We start from the raw sequence: 14,818 nt of genomic DNA, 5'->3' as shown, positions 1-14,818 counted from the left end.
TTGTAGGAATACAAAAATATATGGTATCCAGCAAGGTAAAATCAGAGTGCCTGGAATTCATCCATAATTATCAGGCATGCAAAGAAACAGGAAAACATGACTCCTAATGAGATGTCAATCGGAATTGACCCAGAACCAACAGATATTAGAATTGGCAGACAAGGATGTTAAAAAATTATAACTGTATATGTTCAAAAAGTTAGTATACTAGTAGATGGTAATATGAGAATGATGACAATTCATAATTATGTAATTAACTAGTAGAGAAATGTTAGATAGTTTCCTTTCACAACAGAGATTTGCCACACATAGTAACATAAGATTTAAAGGTAATTCTATAGGTGTTTTGACTAATTTCTGAGAATACTGATGATTAGATACAAACTAAGCCATGGCTATAAGTTAAGGGTAAAAAAAATAGTTCTATGTGTGCCATTTTGTTAACATTCCTAGAGCAAGTAGGTAGCTTTAAAAAAAATGAAAATCATTTCCTTTCATGTGGAAAACCAAATATAGAAAGAATCAACACTTTAAAGAAAAATGCAGAAAAACCCATCTATTATTCTTCATCAATTTATTTATTCATGTTTGTACAAAAAGAGATTTATAAAAATCTAGGAAGATGCATGACCACATGGTTTTCTCCCAATATGTAGGCTCTCTCCCCACATTATTGATTGTTTCCTTTGCTGAGAAGAAGCTTTTTAATTTGAATTCATCCAATTTATTGATTCTTGATTTTACTTCTTGTGCTTCAGGGATCTTGTTAAGGAAGTCAGATCCTAGGCTGACATAGTGAAGATTGGGGTCTCTGTTCTAATGCCTAAGTCTTTGATGCACTTTGAGTTGATTTTTGTGCAGGATAAGAGACAGGTTTAATTTCATTTTGCTACATATGGATTTCCAGTTTTGCCAACACCATTTGTTGAATAGGCTATGTTTTCTCCAGTGAATGTTTTTGTCACCTTTGTCTAGTGTGAAATAACTGTATTTACGTGGGCACCTCCAATAAAGCATTAATCTCTAGGATATATAAAGAACTCAAAAACTTAACACCAAAAAAAAAAAAAAAATAATAACCCAATCAATAAATGGGCCAAGGACCTGAAGGGACACTTCACAGAAGAAGAAATACAACCAATCATCAAAAATATGAAAAAGTGTTCAACATCTCCAGCAATTAGAGAAATGCAAATCAAAATTACACTAAGATTCCAGTCAGAATGGCAATCAACAAGAATACAAGCAACAATAAATGTTGGTGAGGATGTGGTGAAAAAGGTACACTCATATATTGCTGGTGGGATGGCAATTTGATACAACCACTCTGGAAAGTAGTATGAAGATTCCTCAGAAAACTTGGAATGGAACCACCATTTAAACTCAGGTATCCCACTCCTGGGTTTATACCCACAGCATACTATAGTGATGCAGCCATGTCAATGTTTATAGCAGTTCAATTCACAATAACTAAACTATGGAACCAACCTGGGTGCCCTTCAACAGATGAATGGATAAAGAAAATGTGGTATATATATTTAATGGTATATTTCTCAGCTTTAAAGAAGAATGAAATTATGCCATTTTCCAGTAAATAGATATGGAGTTGGAGAATATCATGCTAAGTGAAATAAGCCCATTCTCACAAAACTTAAGGCCAAATGTTTCCTCTAATAAGTGGATGCTAATTTACAATGGGGAGTGGGTGGGCACTAGATTAGGTAGAGGGAAGTGAAGGGAGGGAGAGAAGGGAATGTGGGGATAGAAAGGATAGAATGAAATAGACATTATTGCTTTATATATGTGACTGCATGACCAATGTGATTCTACAACATGTACACCTAGAAAAATTAGAAATTATTCCATCTATATATGATACATCACAGTACATAAATGCAGTCTACTGTCATGTATAACTAATTAAAACAAAAAATGTTTTAAAATCTAGGGAGAATCAATGAAGAAATCTAATTGACTTTGCTCACAGGCTTAATCTCTGAACTCTCTTTCTTTGGGGGATTCTGGATACCACAGCTTTTCTCAGGTAATTTCCTCATTATTTACTGAGAGTAGAATATATTTTATAATATCATATCACCTATAATATCATATTATTTTATAATATCATAACATGTAAGGGCTGTAGGGTATATTATCTGAAACTAGATCCTACCTCTGAAATGTATAGGTGTCACAGAAAGTGAAGGAGTATTGTTCCAATAGTGATCCCAAAGTATCAACTACACTTTAGTCAGAGAATAATAAACATTGTATTTGCTGCTGCTGCTTTTTTTAAAATTTTTTTTATTTAAGTATTAGCTACGGTTTGGGACTTAGAAAAGGACTTTACTATAGTTTGAGTGTAGAATGTCCCCAGAAGGCTTGGTCCTCACCTTGGCATTATTAGGAGAGGTAGACCCTTTAAGAGGCATAGCCTAGTGGAAGGAACTTAGGTCACTGGAGCATTCCCTTGAAGGAGATATTGGAATCCTCTCCCACACCCTTGCTTCCCAGCCTCCTTGATATGAACAGCTTTTCTACTATGTGCTCCCTGCTATGATGTCCTGTGTTCCATAGGTCCATAAACAATGGAACCAAGTGACCATGGACTGAAACCTAAAATTGTAAGTTTAAATAAACCTTTCCTCCTTTTAAGTTGATTATCTCAGGTATTTTATCATAACAACGAAAAACTGACTAATGTAGACTTAAGTTTATTATGAATACTCATTTTTATTGCTTCTGGTAAACCAAAACAAATAATGTTCATTTCCCCTCAAACTTCTGTTATGACTGTGCATTCTAAAGTTTGCCGCATTCTGGCTGGGCACAATTCAGGAGCCACTTGTCAAAAGAAACTAACTTTATTTTTAGAACCACACACACCAAACAAAACAGCTCCTCAGGAAAAACCCTCAGAGCCCAACTGCCACCACCGGCTTCCCACAAGCCACTCCCACAACCACCAGCCTCTCCACCTCCCACAATCCTCCTGCTCTTGAGGCCAATTGGCTGGGTCGCATGGGCGGAGCCAAAAAAGTCCCCCAATGAGCAGCTCCGTGGCCTGAAAGGGCAGGGAAACAGCCCAATGAGCATCACCGCAGAGGAGCCAATCAGCTAGATGTTGCTGGGGCCACTGTGAGCCAATCATCAGCTGGTAGTCTGAAAGGGCGGGGAAACAGCTCAATGAGCATCTCCAATGAGCATCACCGCAGAGGATCCAATCAGCTAGATGTTGCTGGGACCACTGTGAGCCAATCATCAGCCGGCAGTCTGAAAGTTTGCTGGGGCCCCTTCAGCTGTGGCTCTCAACAAAAGTTCATCTTTATTATCTTCTTTCTTCATCTATCATAAACAGTTACAAGACAAAATCTCCATCTCATCATATGGGTCAATTTGCCTTTTAGACAACTTTAAATTTTGCTCTGAAGAATGTGATATTACATAACAGTGGGATTAATTAATTATGGATAACATTGATGGCAACAAGAATACTGTTTGGTTCCACATGGGAGTTTAGAGGGAGGATAGGAAATTGTAATCTAACAACTCCCTTGGGGTGGCATCATTGGACAGATTTTGGATGAGTATCTTAGCCAGTACTAGAAAAGTATTCTTTCAATTACCCTGACTCTTTTGCTTCAAATATTTCCTGATTTCTTTATCTATAGGCTTTCAGTGTTGTTATTTGTTTTCTTTTCAGTACTGGGAATTGAACCCAGGGCCTTAGAAGCTTTATCCCCAACCCCAAGCTTCAGTTCATAACAGAAGTTTTTTTTTGGTCACTTTTTATCTCAGGGGTCAGTCATAGGTTATATTGATTTCTAGCTCATTTATTTTCTAAGGCTTTCTAAAAATATATGGCATTATATTTTTTAAGTATATTACATGTTTTCTGAAATAGTTTCATATTTCAATTTCTCCTCATTAAATTTTCTAATTTAGATTTGAACCCATTAAAAGAGAGGAAAGATTTCCTTCTCCTTTTGTGGAAATACTTCAGAATACTATATGAAAGAAGGTCAAAATTGTTAAGAAATTTGATAATATTTGGCATCTCTCTTCTCAAGAGCATTTATTTATTCTGGCTTTTATCTGGTGACCAGTCTATTTTCATTGCGCAAGATGGCTTTACATTGGCACTGCATTGTATGATCATATATTATCTGCCTTGGACTTTGGACAGTAGAGATTGGGAAGACCATTTGCTAATATTATAAATGGTCAAAAACAACATATAGTGTATACCAGACTAGAAAAGACTGGAATATTTTATACTTACTAACCCCAGCAGAAATAGAGCTTTTTCTGTTTTTTTAGTGTAAATCCAAGATTGAGTCTCATTGGACTGATTACATGCCCACTTTCAGCCAAACACAATGACTTGAAAGATACATATGTACTTACCAGCTGGGTCTGCATCATATACCCATTCCTGAAATTGAGGGGTTCCCCAAAGAAAATCCCTAAAGAAAGGGGAAGTGGAAGTAGACCCCCCAAAAAAACAAAAACCATTTCCACAGATGTGGATCACAAAAGTGATAATATTAAAAATAGAGAAAAGAAACAAAGGTGGTCATGACCAAACTCCACAAATGCCGCTGCCAGCATTAGTTTCTGTTTCTCTAGAATTTTTAAAAATATTTTTTAGTTGTAGATGGACACAATACCTTTTTTTTTCTTTATTTTTATGTGATGCTAATGATCGAACCCAGTGTCTCATACGTGTGAGACAAGCATTCTGCCATTAAGCCACGATCCCAGTCCTCTCAAGCATATTTACTTAAGAGGGCACAAGCTTTCAAATTTTGTTTTATGTTTTTGTTTTTTTAAGGTTCTAGGGATTGAACCCAGGAGCACTTTGCCACTGAGCTGCATTCCTAGCCCTTTTTGTTTTTTATTTTGAAAGAAGGTCTCACTAAGTAGATCAGGCTCTCCTTGAACTTGCCAAGACTGGTCTCAAACTTGTGATCTTCATGCCTCAGTCTTCTGAATTGCTGGAATTACAGGGATGTGCCACTGTACCTGGCTCATTTCTTTTAAAAATAGATTATTTAATAACCTAGGTAGTGGAAGACAATGGAGATACATAGCTACTACCTACCTCCCAATATTTTCTTCACATGCAATTTGAAACGAGGGAAACAATTCTGCATGAAACCACATACTCAGCAAAACTTAAAGGCATATAATGCCAAAACTTCAAAATAACTAATTAAAAAGAAAAATCACAATAATATATATATATATATATATATATATATATATATATATATATATATACACTCTCATACTTCTTCCCCACTTGACCTTACCACAAGGCTTTGTAGGAAACAAAGGCTAACCAATAAAAGCTGCAGAGGTGATAGAAGAAGGTAGTGAGGGGTTTAAAGTGGATCTGAAACCACCATTGTGAAAATGAAGTATACACTAAGACCGGAGATACTTAAAAAAAAAAAAAAAAATGTCCAGACAAAGCATGAAATTCAAGGGAAGGAGCTTCAAAGCACTCATGATTTAAAGGTGCAGGTATGATTTAAAGAGTTCCTCTTCAAAATTCAAAGCTTGAAATAGAGCTTCGAAGGCAAAAAAGAAAGGGGGAAATTCTTTTAGCAATTGGATTGTTAAAGAGAAGGGGTGGGAATTTTAGGACATAGTAAGAAAAAAGGAGAAGAATAAAATAGAAAGTCTCAGTTGGATCTGGAATGTCCCCAGAAGGCTTGGTCTTCAGCTTGACATTATTGGGAGAAATAGTGAAAGGAGTTTAAGGTGGAATCTGAAACCACCAAAGGCTGTAATATTTACTATCTGCCCTTTACAGAAAAAGTTTTCTGACCTCTGAGCTAATAGAGCTCTCCAACCACCAAAATACAAACACCCTGGAAAAGTTACCTCAACTTTGCTAGATTGACAGAAGAAGACAGGATAAACTAGAAATATTGCAAAACAACCCCATACCATAAATGTGAGCAAGAGGAGAATTAAATCCTTATAGATCTACAGAAAATCTAGAAATTCCCTATCAACTTAAAAACATCTCCCCTAGTAAATAGTCATGAAGGAAAAGAAACTAAAAGTGAATATTCTAACCAAACACATTGAAAGTTTTGAGGATATGAAAAACTACTGTGAAATAGAAATCCAGGGCTGGGGCTATGGCTCAGTGGTAGAGCGCTTGCGTAGCGTGCATGAGGCACTGGGTTCAATCCTTAGCACCACATAAAAATAAAGATATTAGGCCTGCCTGTAGCTAAAAAATAAATATTAAAAAAATAAAAATTGAAAAACAGGACAGAAATCAAGCATGGTGGTGCACACCTATAATCTCAGCTACTCTGGAGGCTGGGGCAGAAGGACCCCATGTTTGAGGCCAGCCTAGGTAGCTTAATGAGACCCAGTCTCAAAAAAAAAAAAAAGCTGAGATGTAGCTCAGTGATAAGAGTGCTTGCCTAGCATGTGAGAGGCCTGTGTTCAATCCCAAGTACTGCCAAAAAAAAAAAAGGAAAGTAGAGTCAAATGAAAATAAGCGTCATTGAAAAAGGCAGGAAAACAACTAAGAAAATAAAAATGATACAAATGAAGTAAAAAAGGTCAGAGAAGTAATAAAATAGAAGATGGGTAAAACTGAATAATATTTGTTATTGGAGCCTCTGAAAAAGAAAATCAAAACAGAACGGGTATTTAAAAGTATAATTCCAGAACACTTTCGAAAATGGAGGAAACAGTCTGGGCTGACTGGGAACCTGGGAGAAACTGAGTGATCAACTGAGACATCCTAATGAAACTGTTCTATTTCAAAGACAAATTATTTTCAGGTTCTAGAGGCAAAAGGGGCAAATAACTGAATGTAAAATAGACTGGCATTTGACATGTAAAAAACAACATACTAAGCAAGATGACAGCAGCAGTACAGTTGGCAGAATTATAAGATAGGCCCCAAGATTTATTGCTCTCTTGTGTAGAGGTTTGCATCATGCTGGGACTGATTTGAAGTACATGAAGGATTTCAAGTGCCCTTGCTGGCTTGAAAAGGAGGAAGCCACATATGTAAGCCACCTCTGGGAGCTGAGAGTGGCCCCAGTTGGAAGCCAACAAAAAGAGTTTGGCTGTAAATTCTACCTCAGAGCTTCCAGTAAGGAACATAGCTTTGCTAACACCTTGATTTCAGCCTTATAGAAGAACAGACTCAAACCTCATTGTGCCTAGATTCCTGACCCACAGAAACTGGGAGATAGGTTTCCATTTTGTTTAAGCCACCAAGTTCGTGGTTGCAGCAATATGAAACCAATACAAGCAGCATTTTTTGTTTTTTGAAACTCAATGTGTGTGAACCTTTCTATCCAGCAAAGGTGTCCTTCACATATTAAAATTATAGAAAATCAATTTTAAACATAAAAACTTAGGGAATTCAGCGCCTATCTTGAGGAATGCACTAGTAAGAGATCAGTAAACTCTTTTTGTAAAGAGCCGATAGTAAATATTACAGTCTTTGAAAGGCTTTGTATGGTTCATGACATGTACCATACATGTATGTAACTACCATGTATATACATGTATGGTACATATGGTTCATGACATGTATTTTTACAACCCTTTAGTTGTGAAAGAAAAATGATTTGTTCATAAGTCATACAGAAACAGGTTATGGGCCTGATTTGGTCCAAAGGACAGAATTCAAACCCAAATAAAAGATCCTGCTTTGTCATGTTTAAATGTTGAAAGCTACAGTTCACAATGAAGATATGACACTTGTAAATACACAACAAAGAACAAAACAACTGGCAATCACAAAACTAGATAAGTCTGACATATCCATTTATCATCATGCCCTCATTAGATTCAGGCAGTTTATTACTTACATAGTCAGTGAAAGAAAAAGTAATCAAAGGTATTAGCTCTCTTCTGTCCCTTAGGCAAGATGACATTGAAACAAAAGTGACCAGATGGCTACAACACAGATGATAGCATACCATGTTTCAGACAAGCTAGTATCTTGCTGTAGTTAAGCAGCTTTAGGATCTGCACCTGTGCCAAAGGTTCATATCAGTCTGGGAGTGGACATGAAACTGTCTCATGACAGTCATCTTGGCAGGTAGGGAAGCAAGTGAGAAACTTTCCCTGTCCTCCTGTTCTGGTGTGATCAGTTCACAGCACTAAACATTTTTTTTTTTTTTTTAGTTATAACATGGACACAATATCTTTATTTTGTTTATTTATTTTTATGTGGTGCTGAGGATCAAACCCAGTGCCTGGCATGTGTGAGGCAAGCCCTCTGCCACTGAACCACAGCCCTCGCCTGCACTAAACATTTTTTAATCAACTCAACTGTTGTAGTATTGCAATGCTTTTGTTCAAGTAACCTGTATTTTACTTAACAATGGCCCCAAAGTGCAAGAGTAATGTTGCTGGCAATTTTATGACAGTGTAAACCTTATCATAGGCATGTATGTATAAGAAAACACATACTCTATCTGCAGTTTCAGAAACCCACTAGGTGTCATGTAACACATCTACTAAGGATAAGAGGGATTACTGCATAAGTAAAACTCCAGCCCAGTATCACTCATGCATATCAAATCAAAAATACTAAGATATTAACAGAATCTACCATCACATTAAAATAATACTTTGGCCAAACTGAAATTTATTCTGTGAATTTAAGGTTGGTTTCATATTAGGGTATTTTTTAATACATACCATATTAAAAATTTAAAGGGAAAAACTATTAAAAATCTAAGATGAAAGTCATGTAATTATCTCCATATATGCTAAAGTCATATATGCCTTTGATAAAATTTGACACCCACTGAAAGATATTCTTAACATGATCAAATATGTATATACACACATATATGGTGTTATGGTTTAGATATAAGGTATCCCCAAAAAAACTCATTTGTGAAAAAATGCAGGAATGTTCAGAGGTTATATTACCTTTGCATTATAAGAACTGTGACCTAATCAGTAGATTCATCCATTTGATGAATTAATAATTTGAGAAGACTGCTGTACTGGATGGTAAGTAGGCAGGTAGGTTGTAACTAGAGGAAGTAGGTCACTGGGGGAGTGTCTTTGGGGTTTATATTTTGTCCTTGCTGAGCAGAGCTCTCTCAGCTTCTTGGCTTCATGAGCTAAGCAGCTTTCCTCTACTCCCAGATGGGCAGCTATGTTGCCTGGCAACATTGCCTATAGTAAAGCAATGTTTACTGACCCCTAGGCAGTGAACTGCAATGGATAGGGAGGATTAGAAGTAGGCAGTTGTGCCTGGTAGATGCAAGGGCTTTGAGCTACCCTGTATAGTGTAATTCTTTTAACTCATTGCGTCCTCCCTTACAGGACCCTGGATGCAATGCAATGTACATGGATTCTTAGAGGCAATATTAGTTCCTCTGGTGTTCTTTTTCCTTTATATTGCACTGTCATTTGGGCCTGAGACTAGCTCCTGGACTGGTGCCCTTGCTGATTGATTTCTACCCTCTGTCGTTCTGCAGAATGAAGTGAAGCTGATGCCAGGTGTGGCCTATTGGTTGTACAAGTGTCCTGCTGACTGGAGCCTACTGCCGACCAAGCGTTGCCAAACAATGGTAAAGAATATTAAGCAAAGTTCATTAAAACAATAATTAACTTAATTAATTAATAAAACAATAGGCTAGTGAGTTAGCTGTTAGAGAAACAAGCAGATTTCTGCCTCATCCCACCTCACAGTACAGGTCTTTTATTCAGATGGATTATACACATAAAGGAGATCACCACCTCTGGATGTGTAAAAAGTATCTGTAGAGTTTCTTTTGCCTCTGGAGCTGCCTGACTTATTTGATTTGTCACTGTCTATACTTTCATAAACATACAATAAATAAGTTCTTGACTCATCCTTGCAGAGACAAAGCGAAGGGACTTCTGGCTTCATGATGAGAATAGGACCATTTTTTGACAGAAATTTGCTCTAAAGCACTTCATCAGTCCAGACCAGACATGCTCTTTCATCCTTTCAACATCTCAAAGGAGAGGAGGACCTTGTAAGTCCTTCAAAATCCACCTCTGCCTTTCAGTTTCTGAAAAGTCTAGCCATGTTTCTGTCAGCTGCCTCTTCCTTTCCCGCACCTGCTCTCTGTTTCTACAACCTGGTAGCGTTCTGCAGAGGCCACTTCAATGGTTCTATTTGTTCCCTATTTTCTATCCAGATATAGTTGGGGGTGGGTTTGCTTTCTTAATGGGACTTTCCCCAGAACTCCATTTGATTTTCCGGGGTCTTCCTTACTTTCTCAAACACACTTCATCTTTTTTAAAAAATATTTTTAGTTGTAGAGGGACATAATACCTTTATTTTGTTTATTTAGTTTTATGTGGTTTTAGGGATTGAACCCAGTGCCTCACACATGCTAGGCAAGTGCTCTACCACTGAGCCACAGCCCCAGCCCTACAATTCAACTTTGTTTAGAAGTTTCATGTTGGCCTTAGTGAAAATAAAAAAAAAAAAGACGAAAAAAGGGATTGCTAACTTTGCTTATAATGATTTAAAATTTGAGTTTGACAAAAAGACACCATAAATAAAGTGAAAGGGGCTAATGATTGGGCTTAATATTTATAATAAAGATTGCCTACAATCCAGTAAGAGATATAATTTTTAACATGTAGGCAAAGAATATATCAAAAGCAATACAGAGAAGAAAAATCCAAAGGTTTTCAAGATAGATTTCAACCTTACCCCAGGATGCAAATGAATCCACCATTTTCACCTATCATTTGGGGAAAAAATACCAAATTTGAAGCAGGAATAGGAAATAAGTATCCCCATATTGATACAGCCCTTTGGGAGGGCAACTTGGCAATATGTATTAAAATGTGTGTCCTGTGATTTCCTAATTCTGACTATATACACAGGAAACATGCCCGATTCTTTCCTTTCTCCCCTGGAAAGGCTAATTTATGTTCCTAAAAGTTTTATCATTTTTAGAGGAAAACTTTAGGTCTCTTCACATGAATCATTTGAAAGACACAAACAGACCTTTATATTGTTATAGGGCTTCGACATGTTAACATGTTACCATGTCTCTTTTTTTTCTCAAGCTTACAGAAGCTTCCTCTAGAAAAAGAGGGGATGGAAGAGAAAAGAGATTAAAAAGAGGGGAAAAACATCTACTGGCATTTAACACTGCCAAAATCATCAGAATTTTTTTTAAGCCTGATAACCTGGAAATGCAGAGTCCATGCGAATTGTCCTCTACTTATTCAGAGCAACTTGAAGGTAATGCTTTCCAAACTTTTTCATGTTGTGGCATACAGTTGCAACACTTGTACATCCCACTGAGATGAAGGGCACAGGTGGCCCTAGGAAGCCTGACACTCCTTGTGTATGGCCCAAGGCCTTCAAGGACTTGGGAAGTTCTGTGAATATCATGCACCCTCTAGTGGCTAGATTCACTTCCTTTCTCCTTTGGTCAGATAAGCCAAAGCACCAGAAAAGGAGAAATGCAGTTATCATGTCTCACACACAGCACAGATTTAACCAAGCACCTTCGCACAAACAAGACAGAACCAAGTTCCGTGAAGTGTGTTATCAGTGTAACTGATACTTTCATTTTCTGAGGTTATGTTTAAATAAAGAAACACATTTTGCTGCATCCAGGCCCCTTGTAAACTACAATAGTGACCAGCTTTAGAAAGACGAAGTAAAACTGTCATGCCTAGAATTAGCCATAATCTGGTTGACTTGCAGGGATCCTCTTATGTACAACTGCCAATCCTGGAGTCAGAGGTGTATTGATTAGCCTTCTCTTTCCTCTGTACACTTCCACCAACTCCCTTCTCTGGACATAAATATGTGACTATCTTTTAGTACTAAAACACCAAGGTGGTACTGTAATGCTCATATTAGCTTGCTTACCTTGAGTCTGCAAACAGTATAAATTTTGGGTATGATCTTCAGGGTCGTGGTTAGACTTTTCATATGTGATATTTCTACCTTGATATCTGCCATTTTTTTTAGTTAAGGCAGAAAAATGGACAGTAAGAAACATGCGATAGGGCTCCGGTTTCTTTCTGTGGTGATGAGGGACAGTACAAAGGGGCAGAAAGTTTTTGCTTAGATGTGGAAGGGGGATGCTGGAATTGTTTTATATCCCAACTAAAAAGTTCAACATAATTTTTCAAGGAAAATTTTAAAAGTTGATACAATATATTAAGACAATGAAATTGTAAAATTTTTAATTTATGGAAATGTACTGCCATCTACTGCATATAAAAAAATCCTTACAGGAGTTTGTCCTACTGGGATTATACATAATCAAGTAATAATCAGATATCTTAAAAATATCTTAGTTATGATACAGTAACTGTCACAAATAAATTATAATTTAAATGTTGGGTAAGCTTAGGTGTTTCTCTGAAAATTTCTCCTGTCTTTAATTTTCCATTTTTGTCTTTTTAAATTCTATCTTAAATTCCATCTCTTTATTGAATTTTGACAGTTACATTTTTAATCTCATAAAACTCTCATTCTTTGCATTCATTTTTTTAGTGTATCCCTGTCTTATTTCACATACATAATATTTTCCTATCTAGAGAAATTAATTGTATTTTCTTTATTTTTCTACTTCCTGCACTAGTTCTGTGCAGAACCCTTTGAGCTCCTCCTTACTCCCTTTGTTTATATGGATCTCTTTCATTTCAGAGTCTTCCCTCAAACATCTAATGACCAGGAGCTTGTCCATTCATGCTAATAGCGCAGTGCCAACAGACTGCCTCAGTGGGAGTTCAGTAGCAGGTTTCCCTGGCCAGGACAGGTTCTTTCACTGGGAACCTGTTATTGTTGGGGTATCCAGACGGGGCCTGGTCCATGGTGTCCTGAACAAAGAATTGAGCAAGACAAGCAGAAGTAACAGGCAAAGTACAGATTTATTGAAGGTGAAGGTGAAAGTAGTACTGCATAAGGTAGAGCAGAGTGGGCTGAGCAAGAGAGGCTCAAGGCCCCAGTGTCTGGAAATTCTTGTCTTACATGCTGAGTTGAGTTCTCTTCCCTATACAGACCTGATGAAAGACCTTACCCCATCTGTCCCATTGTTTACCTAATGGTACCTGATTAGAATACTGTCCAATTTACCCCATTGGTTACTTTAGAATACCTAATTATAATACTGTCCACTTTACACCCGTTTTTGGTTGCTTCATATACTGAATCTGTGGCCAGAGTTACCACAGGCGGTAAGTCCTCAGTGCAGGAGTCATCATGGTAATGGGACGTGATGACTTATCTCCCTGTCTTGTCCTCCAGCATTTTCTTCTACCTTGCCTCTGCCACCTTGGTATTCCTAAACTCCTTCCTAAACCCCCAACTGTCGGTCTTGTGAAAAATAAATGCAGTGATCCATTTTCAGAGTAGTATTTAGTCTTAACTGGGTTCTAAGATCTGATTGTGGCTATTTTGAATTTCCCAACCTATATCCAAGCATAGCCATTTTAACTACAGCCCTTCCTTTTGACCTCCCTAATTTTAAATTAGCCAATCACATAGACTGTAATCCCAAGCTGCTTCTAGCAGAGCAAGTGTCAATGCTACATTAGGGATAAAACAGGCAGACTGCCCATCAAAGTGTGCTTGCTCACCCTTTTGCAGAGGTAAAGTTTGCCTTGCTGAGCTACTTCTGAGCATGTGTTTGATTCCTCACAGCACCCCCATATTTCTAACAAATTTGGCAACATGGGCTAGATCATCGCCTAGGGGATCGTGGGGACTCCTTCCCTCAGAGGAGATGCTTCCCCCTGCCTTCCAGAACTGTGAGCTAAAGTAAGCCATTTCTCTCTTAATTATCTCAGGCATTAGTTACAGTGTCGGGAAGCCAATACAGCTTCTTGTAGTATTAACTAATGTAATATTGACAGTATTAACTACCATGAGCAGCACAGTAGTGAACAATTTGTCAATTTTACACCATCAAACCAATAGGCACACTGCTACTATTTCAACTCTAAGAGGGTTTAATTAGACTTTGTAATATTTCCTATAATTCAGCAACAAATTCTTTTAAGACTCCCTAGTTGCTATATAAAGTGAAAATATTTTTAAAAAATGGACACAATACCTTCATTCATTTTTGTGTGGTGCAGAGGATCAAACCCAGTGCCTCAAACATGCTAGATAAGTATTCTAACACTGAGCTACAACCCCAACCCCCCAAAGATATTTTCTACAGTAATTATTAATATAGCAATTATTAATAACTCAATTTTTATGTTTTTACTCTGAAATGGAAAAAGTGTGTCCCTCTAAAGGGATCTGAGCAAGAACTTGCTTGCTAGTGATCTTGAACATGGTGTTCAACCTCTGTGTTCGTAGTGGAGATAATATCAGTAATAACACCTACTTTGCAGGTAGTCTTCTGAGAAAATCAGATACTGTATCTAAAGCATCCAGCACTGAACTCAGTAAACCCTCTGCAAATGGTAGCTGTGATTTTTAAATACTAAACTATGTAACATTTTCTTAGAAAATGGTTGGATTTTCTTTTATAGCTGTTCAGCAGATCATAGCCTCTCAATTGCTAAGATGGTGAAAAGTAAATTTTAATTGTCTTCCCCACCACATAAGCAGTGAGTAATTTTGCCAGGTTCTGAGTGAAGTACTGTCTCGACATCATAGTCTCTATTTGTCTTTCACAGCCCTGTGAGCTTAATTCAAGAGAAAAACTCTGAATCCAAATACTCAGATCTACAGGTAGGATTTAAGACATAACTATAACTTGTTTATCACAGTTTTACCATTACCTGCCATTACTTGCCAGGGGCATGAAATTAAAAAATATAAGCATGTGAAACACTCGAA

The sequence above is a fragment of the Callospermophilus lateralis genome, chromosome 9 (assembly GCF_048772815.1).
Source record: "Callospermophilus lateralis isolate mCalLat2 chromosome 9, mCalLat2.hap1, whole genome shotgun sequence".
NCBI lineage: Eukaryota > Metazoa > Chordata > Mammalia > Rodentia > Sciuridae > Callospermophilus > Callospermophilus lateralis.
Note: the sequence above shows the minus strand (reverse complement) of the source record.